Source organism: Miscanthus floridulus, chromosome 3 (assembly GCF_019320115.1).
Source record: "Miscanthus floridulus cultivar M001 chromosome 3, ASM1932011v1, whole genome shotgun sequence".
Lineage (NCBI taxonomy): Eukaryota > Viridiplantae > Streptophyta > Magnoliopsida > Poales > Poaceae > Miscanthus > Miscanthus floridulus.
The window spans coordinates 38752570-38767554 of record NC_089582.1 but is presented as its reverse complement, the minus strand read 5'-3'; positions in this window follow the sequence as shown (position 1 = coordinate 38767554).

Here is a 14985-nt window from a genome sequence, read left to right as displayed (position 1 = left end):
ATCAACCGGGTTAACTCCCTCATCTAGGTCGAGATGTCCATTTGTAGGCATTGGTGTCTTGATTGGCTTACATTCATCCATCTTGAATCTCTTGAGAAGATCCTTTGTATATTTCTCTTGAGAGATGAAGATGCCTTCTTTCATTTGCTTGACTTGAAAACCAAGAAAGAATGTAAGCTCACCAATCATTGACATCTCGAACTCCTTCGGCATCAATTCACCAAATTCTTTGCATGAGTCTTCATTTGATGATCCAAAGATGATATCATCATCATATACTTGACAAATGGAGATATGCCCATCAAGCTTCTTGGTGAATAGTGTGGTGTCGACCTTCTCAATGGTGAAGCCCTTCTCAATGAGGAAGTCCCGAAGGCGCTCATACCAAGCTCTTGGGGCTTGCTTAAGCCCATATAGTGCCTTAGACAACCTATAAACATGATTAGGATATCTAGGGTCTTCAAACCCGGGAGGTTGATCAACATAGACTAGTCCATTAATAAAGCTATTTAAAATGCACTTTTCACATCCATTTGATATAGTTTCATTTCATAATGTGATGCATATGCAAGAAGGATACGGATGGCTTCTAATCTTGCAACCGGTGCAAAGGTCTCTCCAAAATCCAAACCTTCAACTTGAGAGAACCCCTTTGCAACTAGTCTTGCCTTGTTCCTCACAACAACACCTTGATCATCTTGCTTGTTGCGGAACACCCACTTCATTCCAATGACTCTTGCACCTTTTGGTCGCTCTTCAAGAGTCCAAACTTCATTACAAGTGAAGTTGTTCAACTCTTCATGCATGGCATTGATCCAATCCGGATCTTTAAGAGCTTCTTCTACCTTGGTAGGCTCATAGCAAGAGACAAAAGAGTGATGAGCAATAAATGACGTAAGTTTTTGAGATCGAGTCATTACACCCTTTGATGGACTCCCTATGATGAGATCTTGAGGATGATCTTGTAGGAGAGGTGTATTTCTTTTATTGACCACTTGAGGAGGAGGTTGTGGAGCATCAACATCTTGTGCTTGTACCATCATTTGCTCATAGGAGATATGAGTATCTTCATTTTCTACTCTTCCATCTTTTTCACCATCTTGTGGTACATTTGATGAAGAAGGTTGGTTAATGACTTGTATATCATCTTCATCATCTTTTGGCTTAATGTCTCCCACCAGAATATTCTTCATAGCCTCCCTCAATGGTTCATCACCTACATCATCAAGATTCTCATGTGCTCCTTGGGAGCCGTTAGATTCATCAAATTCCACATCATATGTTTCTTCAACCAAGTCGGTGGCATGATTAAATACTCTATATGCTTTGGACTTCAATGAGTAACCAACAAGAAAACCTATATCACAACGTCTTTGAAACTTTCCTAGGTGTTGCCGCTTCTTGTAGATGTAGCACTTGCAACCAAACACCCTAAAGAAGGAGACGTCCGGCTTCTTCCCATTGAGCAACTCATACAGTGTCTTAACAAGGAACTTTCAAAGAAATAGGCGGTTGGATGCATAACATGCGGTGTTGATTGCTTCCGCCCATAGAGCTTTGGGGGTGTTGTACTCATCTAGCATTGTCCTTGTAAGAGTGATCAAAGTCCGGTTCTTCCTCTCAACTACACCATTTTGTTGAGGAGTATAGGTTGCGGAGACTTCATGTTTGATTCCAACTTCATCACAATAAGCTTCCATATTTGTGTTGTCAAACTCTTTGCCATTGTCACTTCTTATCTTCTTGAGCTTCACTTCAAATTCATTTTGAGCTCTCTTGGCAAACTTCTTGAAACAAGATGCAACTTCAGATTTGTCATGAAGGAAGAATATCCATGTATACCTTGAATAGTCATCCACAATCACAAGAGAATAGAGATTTCCTCCCAAACTCTTGTATGTTGTTGGTCCAAATAAATCCATGTGTAGAACTTTAGATTTGCAACTTGCTTGCTGGCTTGACATGCACTACAAAGCTTGTCCTTCTCAAACTTCACATCCTTCAACCCTCTCACCAAATCATTCTTCATAAGCTTCTTGAGTGAGCTCATCCCAATATGAGCAAGTCTTCTATGCCATAGCCACCCAAGTGTTGTTTTGGTGAATAGGCAAGTCTTCAAGTTTGCATCTTCGGAGGTGAAGTCAACTAGATATAAGTTGTTGTATCTAAATCCATTGAATATCACTTGATTGTCATCTACCTTGGATACAACAACCTCCTTCTCGGTGAATAAGCATTGAAAGCCAAGATCACACAATTGCCCAACGGATAGCAAGTTGAAGCTCAATGATGCAACATAGAGTACATTGGAGATAGAATGATCATTTGATATTGCCACTTTGCCCAATCCTTTAACCTTGCCCTTTGAATTATCTCCAAATGTTATTTTCTCTTGTCCATCTACCTCTTCATCTAGTGAGGTGAACATACGAGGATCACCGGTCATATGTTGAGTGCAACCACTATCAATAACCCAATGACTTCCACCAGTCTTGTAGTTCACCTACACACAAGAGATTCAAGCTTTAGGGATCCAAACTTGTTGAGGGCCCTTCACCTTCTCAACAAGTGACTTAGCCACCCAAATCTTCTTAGGCCTACTCTTGTTGGGGGGTCCTAAGAACATGACTTTCATCTTTCCACTAGAATCTTTTCTAAGCATGTAGTGAGCATTGAAAGCAAAGGGTCTAGCATGCTTGGGCAAAGGTTGTGGTGGTGGAGTTTGACACTTATGAGCAAAGTGGCCTTTTTGTCCACACTCAAAACATCTCTTTTGCTTTAGCTTTGGCTTTGATTGTTGGTGTTGAGCTTGAGCCTTCTTCTTCTCTACACTTGCCATATATCCAATGCTACTTCTATCCATCTTCATGATGGTATTCATGAGTAGCTCACTTTGGAGATGCTTGCCTCTAGCAAACTTGCTCAATCCCACCTTGAGATGCTCTTTCTCCATCTTGATCTTCTTGTTCTCTTCCTTGAGAATATCATTGTTCTTCTCTTCCTTGAGTTTCTTATTTTCTTCTTTGAGCTTCTCATTCTCAAGGATCAACTCTTTGTCATGATCAAGAGTTTCTAGCACAATGGTGTTGTGACTTTTCATCTCTTCAAGATCTTTCATGAGCTTCTCATGGTCACTCTTGAGCTTGACATACTCATCATAGTCATTGCACTCAACCACTTGCTTGCCTTTGCTACTAGATCCATGCTCAATGCTCTCATCAATTAAATCATCACATGAGGTAGCTATATCAATCTTAACAACATGGTTAGTAGCAACATGTGGCTCATTTGGTAAGAATTCTTGTGCAATAACAAGGGTATCATAATTGATCTTTAGAGTTGTATATTCATCTTTTAGCTTGTTGTGACTAGTGATAAGCTCATTGTGCACCCACTCAAGTTTATCATGTTTATCTTTAAGCTCTTTCTTAGAAGATTTGAGCTCCTTGAGTTTGGATGATATAGAATCATTTGTTTCTTTGAGCTCATCATTATCCTTTTCTAATGTATCACACTTAGCTAAGAGTGAATCATTTTTAGCATCAAGTTTTTCATTTGTGGTTCTACTCTTTCTAATGATCTTAGTGTATTTTCTTAATATTTTGACAAGATCATCATATGTGGGTGAATCATCATCGCTATCGCTATCATCATCACTAGCTTGCTCATCATCACTACTATCATCACTCTTAGTTACCTTGCATTCACCCTTGGCCATAAGGCATAGGTGTGTAGAGGATGATAGCGATGGTGGCGGTGAGGATGCAAGATCAATAGCAATGGTGGCCACCTTCTCATTGTCACTCTCATCATCGGATGATCCACTTGATGAATCAATGTCCGTGAGCCAATCACCGACAATATAGGCCTTGCCACTCTTCTTCTTCTTGTAGATGTCTCTCTTTTTGCCATCTCTCTTCTTGTATGGCTTGTTCTTTTTCTTTTCATCTTCATCACTTGAATCATCTTTCTTGCCCTTGTTCTTGAACTTGTCTTTCTTGGGCTTTGTGCATTGATGAGCTAGGTGGCCAAGTTCGCCACAATTGTAGCAATCCATCTCGGAGATTAGCTTTCTTCTTGAGCTAGTGAAGAACTTCTTCTTGCCGTCAAACTTGATGCCACTCTTGTTTAGCTTCTTTAGCATCTTGGTGGTCTTCTTCATCATGAGAGCAAGACTTTCTTCATCATCTTCATCACTTGAGCTCTCATACTCAAGTCTTGCCTTGCCCTTATCTTGGCTAGCTTTGAATGCTAAGTCTTTCTCTTTCTTCTTTGTAGAGGATGAGCCATCTTGTGGTGTGATGTGCATATACATCTCATGAGCATTGATCTTTCCCAAGATTTGTGTCGGTGTAGCGGCGGAAAGATCACCTTGATGTAGCACGGTCATAATGTGCCCATATTTGTCAATGGGGAGGACACTCAAGATCTTTCTCACAACGTCAGATGGTGACATTTGAGTAAGTCTAAGCCCATTAACTTCCTCTACAAGAACATTTAAACGAGATTTCATTAGCACTTTCTTTGGGAAGCATCTCAAAAGAATTTAGCTTTTTAATTACAAGATGATAACGTTCCTCACGCTCACTCTTAGTTCCCTCATGGAGCGCACAAACGTCCGACCATAGTGCATGGGCGTCTTTGTGGTTCCTTACACGATTGAACACATCTTTGCAAATGCCTCTAAAGATGGTGTTGCGAGCCTTTGCATTCCATTTTTCATAGTTTACTTCATCGCCTTGGAGTTGTGCGGCATTCTTAGGTGTTGGGAACCCTTGAGAGGCGGCTCTAAGAATTCCAACATCTAGAGCTTCTAGGTATGCCTCCATGTGAATTTTCCAATATGGAAAATCATCCCCCTCGAAGATAGGAGGAGGTCCATCCCTGTGAGACATCTTGCTCTAAGCGGTTAAGCTTAAAAACGTGAGCACGAGGCTTTGATACCAATTGAAAGGATCAAGATGCCCAAGAGGGGGGGTGAATTGGGCTAATTCTAAATTTTCTTGCAATAATCAAATCCTACGGATAGCCCAATTAACCCCTTGTGCCTAGAAAAGTGTTTCTATCAAATTAACGCACAATAGACTTGCAACCTATGTTCCAAACTTACTTTAGCATAGCAATTCTACGAATGTAAAGACAAGTATTGAATTGCTCAAAGTAAATACTCAAAGTAAATGCTCAAAGTAAATGGAGAGAGGAACGCGGCGATGTTTTGCTGAGATATCGGAGAGTCACCACTCTCCACTAGTCCTCGTTGGAGCACCCGCGCAAGGGTGTAGCTCCCCCTTGATCTGTGCAAGGATCAAGTGCTCTCTACGGGTTGATTCTTTGACACTCCGTCACGGCGAATCACCCAAAGCCGCTCACAACTTGAGTTGGGTCACCCACAAGCTCCGCCGGGTGATCACCAAGCTCCCAATCACCACCAAGCCGTCTAGGTGATGGCGATCACCAAGAGTAATAAGCACGAACTCTTACTTGACCACGCGAAGCCTAATGAGAAGATGGATGCACACTTGTCTACTCTTGATTCACTAATGAGGTTTCACTCTTGGATTCTCAAATCACAAACACCTCACTAGGACCTTGCTCTTCTTGGCACTCACAAACGTGTTTCTCAGCTGTTGGAATGAGCAAAAGTGACTCCACACACGAGTGGAGCTTCTATTTATAAGGCAGCCTGAAAAATGAACCGTTATGAGCTTCTGCGGGATGACCGGATGCTCCAATCGTTTTGACCGGACACTCCGGTCAGTTCAACCCGCGCAACAGTTTTCAAGTGATGACCGGACGCTGTCAGGGTCCGGTCAGTACTGACCGGACGTGTCCGGTCGCTCTTGGATGCTTACTGTAATCGACCGGACGCTGGATACTCAGGGTTCGGTCACCACTGACCGGACGCGTCCGGTCACACTTTTTCAAGTCTGGACCCTTATTGGAGTCGACCGAACGCTGGCCCTTAACGTCTGGTCACATTGACCTTCCAGCATCCGGTCACACCAGACTTGTTCTCCTCAGTCAAATGAACTGACCGGACCCTGCGGCTAGCGTCTGGTCGCACCGAAGCATATTCATTGGCAAAGCTGGGAGAGGCTTACTTATCCAAAAGAGTTGGGAGGCATGGGCTTCCGAGATCTGCGGAATTTCAACATAGCAATGCTTGGAAAACAAGGTTGGAGATTGATGACCAAACCGGACAGCCTGTGTGCCAGAGTATTGAAGGGGAGGTACTACCACGATTGGTGACTTCCTAACAAGCTCACGGAAGAGGCATGCCAGCCACACCTGGAAGGCAATCATGTCAGGCCGAGAGGTGTTGGCTCAGGGGCTAATCAAACGGATAGGAGATGGCTCATCGACAGACATATGGCATGATCGGTGGATCCCAAAGCACTTTGAGGCGAAAACGCTAACGCCACAAGCTGCCCAAGAGGTGACGCAGGTGTCTGAATTAATCACAGACGTTGGGTGCTGGGATGTGGAGAGAATTCGTCAAATCTTTATCCCAGTGGATGCAGCAGCAATTCTGCGTATATACCAATCCGGTCTCAGCTTGGCGATTTCTGGGCATGGGAACCTGAGAAATATGGTGTATATTCAGTGAATTCCGCTTATAAACTACTTGACAAGAGAAGATTGAGAAGCAATGAAGGGGATATGGCGAGTGTGTCAGAGAATGAAGTGTGGAAGGAGATTTGGCGACTCAAGGTGCCACCAAAAGTCCGAGTATTTTGGTGGAGAGTTATCCATGAATTTCTCCCGTCTCGGCAGATCCTTCATGTCAGACATGTCGAGCCGATATCAAACTGTGAAGTGTGTGGTGCGGAGGAAGAACCAGTAAGACATGTTATGTGTGAGTGCACGGTGGCTCGGGCCTTCTAGGAGCAGGCAAAATCTACTGCAGGCGTCAGGCTTCCAGCACTCCACCCGGTAACGTGGGCACACAATATAGTCTATGGACGAGTTGCCACTGGCGAGGAGCAAGCGATGATCATTGTGGGAATGTACTCGCTGTGGATGCACAGGAATAAACGGAGACATGGTGAGCAGCCACTGCCGGTCAAGGAAGCAGTTCGGTGGACTGTGGACATGGCCGGCATCTCTGACCAACGGTGGGAATTGCCACCGGCTGGGTGGATGAAATGTAACGTTGATGGGGCTTTCTATGAACTGCAATGGCAAGGAGCTACCGGATGGGTGATCCATCATGAAACCGGTGCCTTTATACGTGGACGAGCCAAATGGTATAGTCACTGCCTTGATGCCCTTAGCATGGAAGCCCTAGCTTGCAAGGATGGCTTGATGGTGGCGAGGCAGTTGGGTGTACAGAGAGTGTGGCTGGAGTCGGATTGCAAGAATTGATCAAGATGTGGCATGCAGGAGACAACCAGCGCTCAAGCATTCTGCCTCTACTGAGGGATATTCGGGATTTGAGTTTACTCTTTGAGGATTTTAAATTTACTTTCATCAAACGAAGTTGTAATAGGGTAGCTCATACTCTTGCAAAACAGGTTACGAGCGAGACACAGGCCGGGTGGTGGCATTAGATACCGGCATGTGTTTCGACGCTCCTAATCTCTGATTGTAATCCCAGTATACAGTGAATGGAATCCCTATTGTCGATCGCAAAAAAAAAAACTTTTCCATTTCTTTTCGATCTATATCCGTGATCTTTTTTCATCCGTTTGGCAGTGTTGTGGTTGACTGGTTGTCAATCCGTTTTTTTTTTTTTGCGTCTCTCCCTTTCTATTTTAATTTCTTTTGTTTCCCTATAATATTATAGGCATTTGAACCTTTAACCACTTTCTTAAAAAGTAAAGATTTTCATCGTTAAATTATCGATACAATTGTAAGTTAGCATGTGTAAAATAAGAGTAATTCAATTATATTTCATACCCAATAAGGGATACAAGTGCTTAAGATGGTGGCAGTCACATGTTTTGATACAAAATATTTTTTTCATGATTTTATTATTCCTTGCTCTATGAATCCTTCTCATATAAAAGTGATACAAGATCTCCATAGCAACGCGCGGGTGTCATCTAGTTTTGAAAACGTGAATGCACATGGCGTCCGAATATGCACATGGTCTTTAAAATCGTGCCAACAACGTTGTAGTCAAGTGTTGTGAAATATTTTATGTGTGAATCAACGTGCATGTATATGAAGACCGTGGATATGAAAGATGAGAATTGAAGAACGAGTGTACTCTGTACAAGAGAAAGAATAAAAAGTTTCATGTTTCTCCTTATTTTCTTTGTGCTCATGTTGTGCTCTGGTCGATAGAATGATTTCTTTCTTAACATAGCATGGGTTCTTGTATTACTCAGGATGAGAATGCTACTTACATGAATTACCATAAAAACAACACTTGTGGATGCTTGAAACACCATTGGCCCGGAAGTACAGAAAACCAACGTCGCCCGTGTCTCGGCAACGCCAAGCGATACAAAGAAATTATGATGCTTTGCTATTCAAACGTCGGAGACAGATGAGGTACTCGAAGCACCAAGAGGGACAACTCGATATCTGTTGGCGTTTCTTAGCATCACTACCAGGATTTGTATTTCCAAGCAATGACACTAGAAACGCCTTGATGGTAGTCCTTAATGTTTACAAAAAAGATATGCAAACATACGAAATTACCATTGTAGCATTTCACCCGGAAGTATTCAGGGTATCGTTATTTATGTTTTCCCAAAGGAATGCATAGTGTAAAAGACTCTAGCAGAGACATGGACAAGATAAGGTGACTGTGTATTAGACCAATGTTCAATATAGGGGTAAACCAATGTATAATTTGGATAGTGTGACACACACTCTTAAGCTAATCTCAAGGATAAAGAGAGAAGAAAGAATAAAAGAATAAAATAATATTCCTAAACTAGAGCAACCATATCATAACATAACTATGCTAAAATTAGCAGATGATCATACAAATACATGGTTAAGTCCTAGACCTAAGCATACAGATGGACAGGGAGACCTCCGAGTATTAATCTGCCAGCAACCTCATGAGGCAATTTACAAACTCCTACACTGTGCCCGAATATGGAGGATTACAAGGAACGAACAGGGCTGTCACCACTTGTCGCCTACCCACTCTTCTGTGGAGCACAGTCATATTCATTAGTTCCCAAAATACCCGAGCACCATGCCCGTGTATATGTAAACTACCCTTGTCCCCCTGGGACTCTGACCCTACGTATCAACAAGTAAGAACAAGGGCAAACCCTAAAGGTACAATGAACCGCCACCTCAATTTAGCTCTACTTCTCACCATATATGTTGTATGAGTGTTTAAGCATAAAGTTCTACGTGATAAATGATCAACATGTTAACTTTGCTCTAATTCTATAACATAGCTATATTGATAAAGTGAGAGAAGTAACTTAGAATTTTTTTTCATATTATTCATACCAAGAAGGCCCCTAGAAGTCCAAGCTCTCCAATGAAGCTTGCCTTGCTCCAACAAACTACTAAAAAGATAAAAGTACACAAGAGGAGGTGTTGAGTAGCTCAAGTGTGGTGTGTGTGTGTGTGAGTGAGGGGGCTGTAACACCCTAAAATTTACACTCTTTTAAAATAGCTAAATTGATTTATTTATGCAAATATGTGTGCATTAAAATATAGGAAAATAGTAAATTTTGTGGAATTAAAATTAAATATAAAGTTAGAAACTTCTTGATGCATACATGCTGCTGCATATCTAATTTTGTGATGATTGATCTTGATTCAAAGTTCAAATGAATTCAAAACCTATTTGAAAATGCTTTTGGAAATCTATTTGGAAAAAGAAAAATGCAAAATTCATTTTCCCCTCCCTTCTTCATTTCGGCCCGCAGGCCTTTCCTCCCGCGGCCCAGCACGCGCGGTGCGCTCTGCCAGCCCAGCTCGCCTCCCCCTTGCGCGCTGCGCGGCCCAGCACCGCCGCCGGCCCAACATCGCAGCAACTGCCCCGCCTCCCCTTTCCCCAGCCGCTGACGCCCGGGCCCCGCCTGTCGGCGACGTCCCCTTCCTCCCGCGCGGCTCGGAACCGCCCGCCCGCGCTTGACGCTGCTGCAACCGCCACCCACATCGTGCGTCGTGGGAGCGCCTCCCGCGCCCAGCCTCTTTTTAAGTGAAGCCGAGCCCCCCGTGCGCCCCCTGCTGTTCCCCGCTCCGTTTTCGCCTCGCTCTCGCCTCGGAAGCCCCAGCAACCGCTGCACGGAGGAGCACCGCCGACCGAAGATCGCCGTCCGTGTCGCCGCCTTCCCCGAGCCGACTCCGTCAGCGAGTTCCCCACTGTGAGCCTCCCCTTGCTCTCCTCTTTCTCCCTGGCCTTTTTCTTTGGCGTTAGATGGTTCCTAGCGCCGTAGCCACGAGCGCCAAATGCTCTTGGACGCCGTCCATGGCGACCGCCGCCACGGCAGCACCCTCCGGCCATCTTTTTGGCCAGCCATGATCCCCCGCTCCTCTGCTTCTTCCCGGTGCCCTCGGATATGCATTCCGTGGCCCGTGGGGCCCTAACCGAGCTCGCTGGCGAGCTTTCACCGCCGTTCATGGCTGAGCCACCGCGCTGCCACTGTTCCAGCCGGCCATCTTCTTTCTCTCCCTCGGATCCATTTCTGGCCGCTCATTTCTAATCCGACCGCCACCAGTGGAAGATACCCCTTCGCGGGTTATTCTTCTAAAGAGCCCCTCGGTTTTCATCTATTTGAACCCACAATCCATAGCGTATTTCCCCGAATATGCATTCTCGTTTTGAAAGCGTAAAGTTCACTGCTTTAGTCTAAAATATGTTTTCAGTATTTACAGAAATGCCATTTGAACAGTTTTGCTTATAAAATTGTTGTTTTAGCTCCGAATTGATCCGTTCAAATCGCGTTAGCTTCGTAATTTCATAATCTACATGTTAGAATCACTGTTAGTCAAGTTTGGAACATTTTAATTTCCTGGTTAGATTTAATTAAATATATTGCTATAGGAAATCCCGTTTAAATCATAACTTTCGCATTTTAGCTCCGTTTTTCGTGAACTTCGCGTTGACGTGATCGTAGCGAGACGTAGATTATTTTCACAAACATTTTATCTTGTTTTCTATACTGTTGGTGTATTGTTCTAATGATAGGAATCTTTGCTTTGCATGAATGCTTTTGGAATGTTGTATGTTGCCGTGTTGGTCGCGTTCAGATGATGAGGAGAACGTTGGAGACCAAGAATTCTTCGACGACCAGCAGGACCAGCAAGAGTTTGTGAACCAAGGCAAGTATAGCATGAGCCTACCTTGATGTCCTATTACACTTTAGTCAATTACTCATGTGCATGTGTCTAATTTTGATAACCCTAAGGACATTCTAGACACTTGATGACTTGTTCCCTTGACTCCTATGGGGTAATTGCATATGGATAGATTGCTAGTGCTCTAAATGAACATGATCTATACGATGATGAATGATTCTATGGAACTAAAAGTATAACATGATTTATAACAACTGTTCCATAGGGCGAAGGTGCAAATGACTTTTGACCATGTTGCTCCCGGCCCTCCATAAGGACTTATCTATCGGCAAAAGCTGGGATTGACAGTGCAACCGGGAGAGTCATATGGCTCTGACTTTAGCTCAGTAATAGGATCTTTTGTAGCTAGTTAGAGGTTACCTTTTTGGTGCAAAAGGGGCTTGCCACGTTGGGTATAGGACTGCCTCTGTTCCTATGAGTATAGCCGCGATGGATATGTGCCATAGGAAAGGGGGGTTCCTACATCTACCTGCCAAGGAAACCTAGCGGCCCTAACTTGTTAGAGAAACCTATGAAATGGCTTCATAGTGTACCCTGCTCGCTCACCTTGGCAGTGACATGGGAGTAATTAACCCGGGCATATGGGGATCACGACTCGCGGTGAATGTGCACCACCTCTGCAGAGGATAACAAACTATTATAATAGCCGTGCTCTCGGTTATGAGTGGCCCGAAAAACTCACAGAATAATTGGTTACTTGTTATTGATCATTTAAGTTGTTCTATGATGATATATGGTACACTTGACCCTGATATATGTTCTTATAGGATTATATGGGAGCTTAAGCATAATTTGATAATATCTGATAATAAAAGTGTGTCGTACTAAAAATGCTAACTGCAGTAAACCAGAGTCAACCCTTTTTGAGCTTCATAACCCCATGTTAACTTGTTAAGTACGGGATGTACTTACGCTTGTTTATTTTCTTTATTTGGATAAAAATCCCGGATGGGTAACAGATGACAACGGGTATGAGGAATTCTCGGAGGATTTTTAGGCTTGTGGTCAACCAGTTGACCTTCCCTATGATGAAGCCCATGAGAGCTTTATTATCCTTTTATTTTCCGCTGTGTGATGTAAGACTAAGTTGTATTATGGATCTGATGTGAGGACACCGTGATGATACTTTATGTAATTTATCAGCTTGTGTGTGTGATGGATCCCTGGGCACACACGAGTTTTGTGCATTCAATTTTATCCTTAAAATTGGGTGTGACAAATTGGTATCAGAGCCGTATTGACTGTAGGACGCAAGCCTAGTTAGAAAACGGTCGTTTTAGTATCCTTGCTCCTCTGGTTTCTTGCTTACTGTCTTATTCTTGTTATTTTATTAAAACCTTTATGCTTTTCATACCTTAATCTATTATTTAAAATTTTGATTCTAATTCTATCTCACTTTAAATCTATAGATGTCTCATAACCCGAAGACTGCTCGCCTCAGCACTGCCGGCTATCGTGCCCTGTTCACCCCACGTGCTCCACAGGTGGAGAAGGAGATTGTGATCATCTTTGACGATGAGGAGATGGCTACCCCGACGTCTACACCTGCTCCTACTCCAGTGGTCACGCCGGTCTATCCTGTCGTAGCCACACCTGAGGAGTCGACGGCTACTTCCCCTACACCTGCACCATCTCTAACTGTTCCCGTGGTGGATGAGGAGATTGGTTGGAAGTGCAAGTACTACTTCAAGCCAGTTCTAGAGACGGCCTACTACTACACCCTCCTCACTCACGTGCTGGACAACTACTACCCCAACTTGCACGCCTCCATCAGCTACCACTATGCCGAGTACCAGCATCCATTGGAGGCTACCTTCTGGAAGGTAGAGCTAGTGGTCACCGCCTGGAACGACATCAATAATGGACATGAGGTGGAGACTATCCACTGTGCCCCTGCCAAGAGAGCCCATGCCTTGGATGGCATGGAGGATGCAGCACAGAATGCCTACATCCACTACCATGGTCGTCGCTTTGAGGCCATGAGGGAGGATCACTTCAGGTTCCTTTTTCGCAATGATCATGAGGGTGTTTGGTAGATTTTGGCTCCACCAGAGAGTGACCCAACTCTGGAAGCAACGGTGCAGCATGTCCACACTATGCAGGGGGTGGATGAGGAAGTTAAAGGAGAACTGCGTGCATCTCAGAGGGCTCAGAGACGCCTCCAGAAGCAAGTGGATGAACTTCGAGCTCAACTTGGACAGCCTTTGATCTACAAGAAGAAGCGTCGGTCCTTTACCATGATTGACACCGCTCCATAGGTGTTAGGTGCCTTGATCTAGATTACCACGTCGTTAGTTCGTGTTTCATATTTAGTCTTGTTTGGTCTTGTGAACTTGGATGATTAGATGTTTAATTTGTGAACTTGGTTGATTTGGTATTTGTTTGATTGCTGGAAGATTGTGGGCATGTCCACAACTTCCTTAGATTGGAACCTTAAGTTTAGAATGAAATCTTAATGCAGATGTTTCGCTTTATCTTATCTCTGCTGTGCTGATTTCTGGAGTAGCCCGTGTTCTTTATCTGGTATCTCGAAATCTGGGCTGTCAAAAATTCTAAAAATTTTGTGGAGATAACTAGACTTCTATATCTTTCAAATGTCTCTGGAATCACGTCAATAGCTGTTCAGGTTTGTGAGACCTAGCTGACACAAGTTGATGTTCCTGCGCTGTCTGGAACCCAGAACAGTTTCAGTTTAACTCTATTTTTGACCATGTGTGTGTCAGAATCTGTAAAAGTGATCTAAATAAAAGTTGTAGCTGATCTCCTAATCTTTCTAACAAATCTTGGTGCACCTCTGTTGGATTTCTAAAACTCGAGTTATAATAGTTTTACTGAACTACTGAATTTGAATCTTGTCCAGAAAATTCTCAGCATTGTTTCTTATCTTTTGTAAGCTCTCTATAATTTGGAAAATCTCTAAATTTTGCACATTTATTGGAAAACAGATGGTCGCAAGAGGAGGAAGAGGCAGAGGACGTGGTTGTGGATGTGATGCTCTCATAAATCCACCACCACCGCCACCTATGACCATGGAACAAATATTGGGAATGCAAGCGCAGCTGATGCAAGCTATGATGCAGCGCTTGGACAATGAACCTGCAAGAGGACCACCGCCTGTTTAGGTCAGAGATAAGCGTGGAGAGTTTATGAAAGGTCATCCACTGGTGTTCACCCATGCCTCAGATCCTATGGAGGCAGATGATTGGCTGCGTGCTGTGGAGAAACAACTGAACATAGCACAATGCAACGACCTTGAGAAGGTGTTGTACGCTTCTGGGCAACTCCAAGGAGCTGCTCAGGATTGGTGGGAATCATTCCAGTTTGGATGTCCCAACAATGCTCCTGCTATCACCGGTAGGAATTCAAGGACAATTTCCGGTCATACCATATTCCCGATGGACTAGTGAAACTGAAGCAAGAAGAATTTAGGTCCCTCAAGCAAGGATCCATGACTGTGGTGGAGTATCGGGACAAGTTCGCACAACTATCACGCTATGCTCCAAATGATGTAGCGGACGACAAGGATAAGCAACGCCATTTCCTCAAGGGACTCTATGATGGACTGTAGCTCCAGCCGGTGTCTAATACTTACCCTAACTTCTAGTCTTTGGTGAATCGCGCTATCATGATTGACGATAAGCGTAAGGAGATGGAAGCTAAGAAGAGAAGGCTCCAAGGGCAAGCTTCTAGAAGCAACACTCG